We start from the raw sequence: 6920 nt of genomic DNA, 5'->3' as shown, positions 1-6920 counted from the left end.
CTCTATGGGATTAAATCCCGAGTTATTGCGAAGTAAACCCGGACTGCGCACGTAAATCGAGGCAAGCAAAAATGAGGTTTTCAAGGCCTCGGAAGCACGGAAAAAGAGAGAAATCCGGTGATGACCCTTTGGCTCGTCACATGATTCCATCTTCGTGTTCCCTAGTTTTCAAAACCACAGTACAAAAGGTAACCATAGATCGGTAGTTGACCTAATACATATTGGAATACTGTTAATAACTCGACCCACTCAAAGCAAACAACATTACATGAAAATCACATTCACAAGGAATACGATGTGTCAACAACTCAAAACTTACCCTTAAACACAAGATATATCTCAATAGGATCTTTCATTAAATAGTCCACCGGATATTTGAAAGTATTATAGTTAAAAACCTTTACCTTATCAACAAAAGAAAATATATTGAAGCAAAATCAGAAAAGAAATTCATGAACTACTCGTTAACTGTAATAATAATTTCCCTAGCCTAATCCACTCAAAACAAATGACATACGCACTCATAATCCATGAAATACAAAAAGATAATAACAAAAAATATCTCATCATTAATAACAAAAAATATCTCATCATTTGTAATACAAAATAAGCAGCAAATCAAAGGCAACAAATTAAACCTTTTCTACTCCATAATTATTTTCGGCAAAACAAAAAAGAACGTATAAAATACATTAGAAAAATACCACCTTAGTTTTGTGTAATCCGAATTTAAACCATGTCATTTTTCCTCGCGCATAAAACTCCTACAACTGGAAGTTAGTTACAAAGTTCAAAGTTGTTAAACTTCGTATATGTATGCACCCTTTGAATCCACACAACTTGTTTCTCAAGGAAATTACAATCAGCCATACCTACTGAGATACATGGGATGAGAGTTCTTTGAAACTTGAGAGTATGAAATCCTAATGGTGGCCACGAGATTGGCTTTGCAGACATATCTCATTTCAAAGGGCCATGAGAGTATGGAATATTTGCAACTCATGATAAAGTTTGACGCATAGAGTCAGTTTCATCACACTTTAGCATTTGATAAGTACGTATCACAGAGAGGGAGAGAGCAAAAAATACAATTATATCAGAAGATTGTTGAAGCTTCTACATCCTAATCCACATTAACGAATATGTCTAAAATATTTATATAATAATCCTTCTACATTATTGATCAAGAATTTGCTTGGATAAAGCATCGCAGTTATTTTTGATTGGGCAAGTTTGTCTTTATACTGAAAGTGGTGGATTTGAAAAGCCAAAGTTTTGGCTTGTCAATTCTAAAACGGCACCTTTATTCCTCTTTGTTGTTCTTAACGGAAGTAAAAGTAATGGTGAGTATTCAGAAACGACAGCTTATTGATTTAATAATTGAGTATTATATTAAAATTGAAATTAATTAACATTATTGTAACCGTTAAAAGTGTTAACTGTTGTGTGTTGGATTTTCTAGTAGGGCCACATTTTCGTATAAGAAGAAAAGGGCAAAATACTAAGAAAAAAGATAAATAGAAAAGCTGGCACAGGAGAGTGCCACATCAGCTCACTTATCGCCCAACTTTATATAGATATATAGATTTCACATGGATAGAAACACTTGAAACCACCTATTATTATCATATATGTATTAAACGTGTTCAATGGAATATTAAATTCTCACAGTTGTCGCATGGAATATGGTAAAGTTCTCCTCTTTTTGTATTTTATGTAAGATGCAGCATATGCACATAATCAAATTTCATATAACATGCAATTTTAACCTCTTTTAGTATGTTCTGATTCGTTTTATTTTTATCCTTGAAATTTTGATATGCTTTGGTAGAGTTCTTAATTTATATTTATTGTTGCAGATTACCCTATTGAATTTTTTTTTGTCTCTGCTTGAAGAACAATGATCAAGTAATTTTTAAATTATTTTTCCTATCTCACACATGATGCATGATAAGCATAACTAAATGTACATTTGCATGGTAATCATGAGTAGTTTTAGAATGGCAAAATACATCGACAACCCCATAAAGTTGTTTACACTTTTCATTTTAACATTTTATCTTAAGTCTATTTTATTTGAACACCTTACAAGGTTTTTGCGAAAGGGGTGAAATAGAGGAGGGAGCCGCTGGGAAGACGACAAAAAGAAGAGGGCTGTAAGAAGCATGGGGTGAACAGGGGACCACTCGCTGATGGAAGAGATGAATCGGAGTAACAGGGATCGATCGTCGGTAGGGAATTTGTAGAAGATTAAAGACTGGTAGGGTGGGATAAAGGAAGAAGGGGTCGTCTGGGAAGATGAGGAAGGGGTGGGTTGGGTTCTTATTTTTTTTCTTTTATTAGTTCCATTTTTTTTTAATTTGTTGAAACGTGTCCTCGTCTTATTCGTTACTTGGCGTGTGAATTACACGCATCTTTTATATTTGGCTGCCTTCTAAATTTTGTGTCGAAATGATACAGTGAATGTCTGGTTAAAGTGTTCAAATGGAACAAACTTAAGATAAAATGTCAAAGTGAAAAGTGTGAACAGCTTTAAGGGGTTGTCGATGTATTTTGCCTTTTAAAATTTGTTTATTAGTATACATAGTGATGATGCCAAGCCAATAGTGATCAATATTATTGATGTTCTTATGAGGCTAAGCAAGAATATTTCCAGCTATATAAGACCTACTTCTCATGTTCGTGCTCGCCCGACTGACTTCTTCCTACCATGTCAATATTAGTCTGAAAATGCCTTGTCATTGTAATAGCTTCCTCCAGTTCAATTGAGAACTTGCATTCATAGAACAGGTGAGTATGAACTTCATTCAGTTTAAGTTTTATTATACCTCCATAGTTGATGAAGTTTTATACCTTTTAAAAGAATAAATCATCCCCCCAAATAAATATTTGATGAGTTTTTCCTGTACAAGAGATAATTACTATCTCTACAAATCTTTCTTATATATGGTTATAATTCTTTCTAAAATCTGCCGTAGATTTCGTCTCTCTCTCTTTTTCTTTACTTCAAATTCAGCCTAGAAGAAAGATAGAGATGATACAAGCATCAATATTAATAAAAAAAAATGAGTCACTCGTTAGAGACACGTATAGTGTGACAAACTATACCAAGTAAGGGAGTAATTAAGTACATACCTTACGGCATTAATTTGAATTAGAGCAAACTGAAATTCATATAGCTGTATGTGTACTATGATTTCTATTTCATAATTGGATATTTTTTGGACATTAATGCAGTTAAAATTTTACTATTTCTTACACAAAATTTCTCTAAATGATAATAATTTTATAGCCGATGTGGCAATGCACGTCTATAAAGACTAGTTATATAGTAAAATCACCAAATGACATTTAAAACATTTTTTATCTTCTCCTTTTCAAATACTATTCCTTCCCTAAGAAAGGAAGAATCTCTCTCTCTTCTATTTCTTTCCTCCTCCTCACATTTTTTCTTTCCACCATGAAATTGCTTTAGCTACTCCATTCCAGATAAAAGTAGTTTGCCTCCTTATTTTTACGTAGTACACTGGTAACAGTATTAGTACTTTGTAGGTTGACGCCAACTTATTATGGACTTATTTTCTTTCGTTTAAATGATCTATTCTAAGAGTTATTTTTGAAACTTATTTTATATTATGTTGAAATTTGATATAAGAGCAGTATGTTTTCTATTTTATTTGAAAGAGATAATACATAAGATGCACCTTGAACTTGTCTAGATAAATGAGTTTCCTATTCAACCTTTATGGGTATTCCAATACCACCTTATATTTGTTAGGACTGATTTTTTGTGCACCCTTGTAAGCCATCTCCCAGTAATTCTATGTTGTGTAGCATACACACGCCATCTGGTGATGTCACGTATTTAAATGAAGACTTAAGAGAGTATTATTAGTTTGACTAAAATTAATTATTTTAACCATTTTTTACGTTTAAAAACGACATCATCTGTAGTCAAATATTTACCCCAACCTATTTTTCTTATCAGTTCAATTCACTCACCCCGTAAAAAATTTCTAAGCCGACGAAAAAGTCCTAATCTCAAATCCATCTAAAATTCATTCTTCCCGACTAAAATTGAAGGGATAATATGAATGTTTCTTTGATTAAACCTATAATAAGAGAGCAACTTAACATTAGGATATTCAAGTTTCAACAGCTTGTAAGAAAAGAATTAGGTTTGTATGCTGGGAGATCTATTTGTAGGAAAGCAAGGAACAAGGTTTTGAATGATATAATGGGTGACCATGTGCTGGAATATAGTAGAATTTCGGACTATAAAGATGAGATGCTTAGGTCTAATCCTTGTAGTACATGTGTTATTAAACTAAGTGAAAAGACTTTTGAATGTGGCAAGAAAATAGTAGTAGGCTTCTACATCTGTTTTGATGCATTGAAGAGGCCTTCAAGGCTGGTTGTAGGCCCTGTATTGGATTGGATGATTGCTTCTTAAAGGGTGTTTGCAAGGGGCAATTGCTTGTCGCTGTCTGTAAAGATGGTAACAACCAGATGTTGCGTTTAGCTTGGGCAGTGGTTGAGGTTGAGAATAAATTTTCAATTGGACCTGGTTTTTAAGGCTGTTGAAGGATGACCTTGAACTTGAAGATGAGACAAATTTCACATTCATAACAGATATGCAGAAGGTTAGTATTTTGTTCTTTATTTTATTCTTATGCTATCTTTGTGTTTGTTTTCTTCTGTTTCTTCCATAAGTCTTACTGATATGTTATTGCATTTTCTTCTGTTATTCTATGTAGAGATGTATCAAGAATGGATGAAGTACTACCAAATTGTGAACATAGGATGTGTGATAGACATATCCTTGCTAATTTGTCCAAGAAGTGGAGAGGCATTGAAAGAAGAAATTGTTTCTGGAGGTATGCCAGAAGTACTTATGAAGTAGAATTGAAAAAGAATCTTGACTCCATGGAAAGATTAGGTGGTAAAGGAATCATTGATGACTTGTTGTGGTATAACAAAGAAAGGTGGTCTAAGGTGTACTTCATGTTCTTCAGCAACTGTGATAGTGTGGACAACATGGCTGAAAGCTTCAACTCCTGGATATTAGAGCCAATACACAAGGCAATTATAGCAATGCTTGATGAAATTAGAGTGAAAATGATGAACAATATTAGGCAACTAATAGAATTTGCCATTGGTTGGATCTCTAATATCTCACCAATAGCATTGAAGGTTTTACAAGACAACACAGTCAAGTCAATGAAGTGTGATATTATGTGAATGGAGACACATGATATGAAGTGAAAGAAATTGAACATCCGAAATATTTGGTTTCTTTACAAACCATGACATGCAGTTGCAGATCTTGGATGCTAAAAAGCATACCATTGCTCATGCAGTAGCTGCCCTTCACTTCAAAAAGCTGGAGCCAATTAACTATGTTGCTCACTGGTATACCAAAGAGACTTACTTGAAAGTTTACAACCATTTCTTTCAGCCCGCCTTTAATATGTCAATGTGGCCAGACTCCTAGAATGTATCTGTTATTTCACCAACAGTCAAAAAGATGCCAGGGAGGCCAAAGAAAGTTAGAAAAAAAGAGAAAACCGAAAACAAGACAGTTAAGCTGTTTAGGAGAGGACTAGAGATTATACGTAGAGCATATAATGAGAAAAGCCAAAATAAGAGAGGGTGTCATAAGACCAAGGCAGCAACTTCAACTACAGCAGCAAATGCAAAAAAAAGTGCAGGAGCAAGTGCAACAACTAGTGATGCACCAAAAGGGGCAGTTCTAAATCTACTGCATCACCAAAAACTGAAAGAGGAAGGGGTAGACCAAAAGGTTCTACCAATGAGACAATGCCCTACAAAAGACCAAGAGTGGTTGGAATGAGGGTGTTTCAAACAAAAAGCGGCTACACCATCCTTGATGTAAGGCCTCTTATTACCTTTTGTATATCAAATAAGTAGTACTATTTATTTAGACTAACAAATAGTATCTTTCTTTAACAGCCTGGAATGCCTTCAAGTAGGCCCAAAAATATTATATCTTCAGTAGATGTCATTGGAGATATTGGGTAAACACCATCAACTGGAGTAAAACGGAAAGGAAAAGCAGCAGTGACACAAAGACAACTCCATCAGATGAGAGGAAAAAAAGGTCATCCAGACAAGGTTAAGAGCTGCACAGTTAAATCAAGGAAGCTCCACTACACAATCCTCACAACCTTGGAAACCTTAGGAACATCTTCTGTACTTTGATAGATTAGTAGCAGCTGTGACTGCAATATTTTGTATTAGCAGCTGTGACTGCAATATTTTGTATTGGCAGTTGTGACTGGTGCAACTTGTGTTAGCAGTTGTTAGTGGTGCAATTATGAAATCTTTAGTGTTTGCAGTTGTGACTACAATATTGTATTTTTCTATGACTAATGAATGGTGTTATTAAGGAGCAGCAGTGACTGTATTTTAACCGTGATTATTGATGTACTTATGCTATCTTTCTATTAGGAGTTGTCCCTATATATTCAGTTTCTTTCAATACATTTCAAGGATTAAATATGCTTGAACAAAATAATTTAGAATCAAAACAACCACCAACTTCATTTCAAAAAGAGATAGTACATAATACAAAAAGGATTCACCCACATTGATTTGTATCGTACAGTAACAAGGTTCAACAAAAAGATTGCAGTACAACAAAAGAGAAACAAAGAGCCTATGGCAACTTCAATTCATCCTCCTTCACTTGAAATCTAGTACTAACACCGATAATTGAACAACATAAAATGATAAAACGAAAAACCTTCTCCCTTTTCCTTGATCGAGTAACTTTGCTCCTCCATTTCTTCTCCCTTTCTTTTATATTCTCCATTTCAGTTTCAAAGTAATCTAATGCCTATCTTATCAATCTCATATTCATCCTTCTTTGCTGCCATCGCATTGTCCAGTGTTTCAAA

Source organism: Nicotiana attenuata, unplaced genomic scaffold (assembly GCF_001879085.1).
Source record: "Nicotiana attenuata strain UT unplaced genomic scaffold, NIATTr2, whole genome shotgun sequence".
Classification (NCBI taxonomy): Eukaryota; Viridiplantae; Streptophyta; class Magnoliopsida; order Solanales; family Solanaceae; genus Nicotiana; species Nicotiana attenuata.
Note: the sequence above shows the minus strand (reverse complement) of the source record.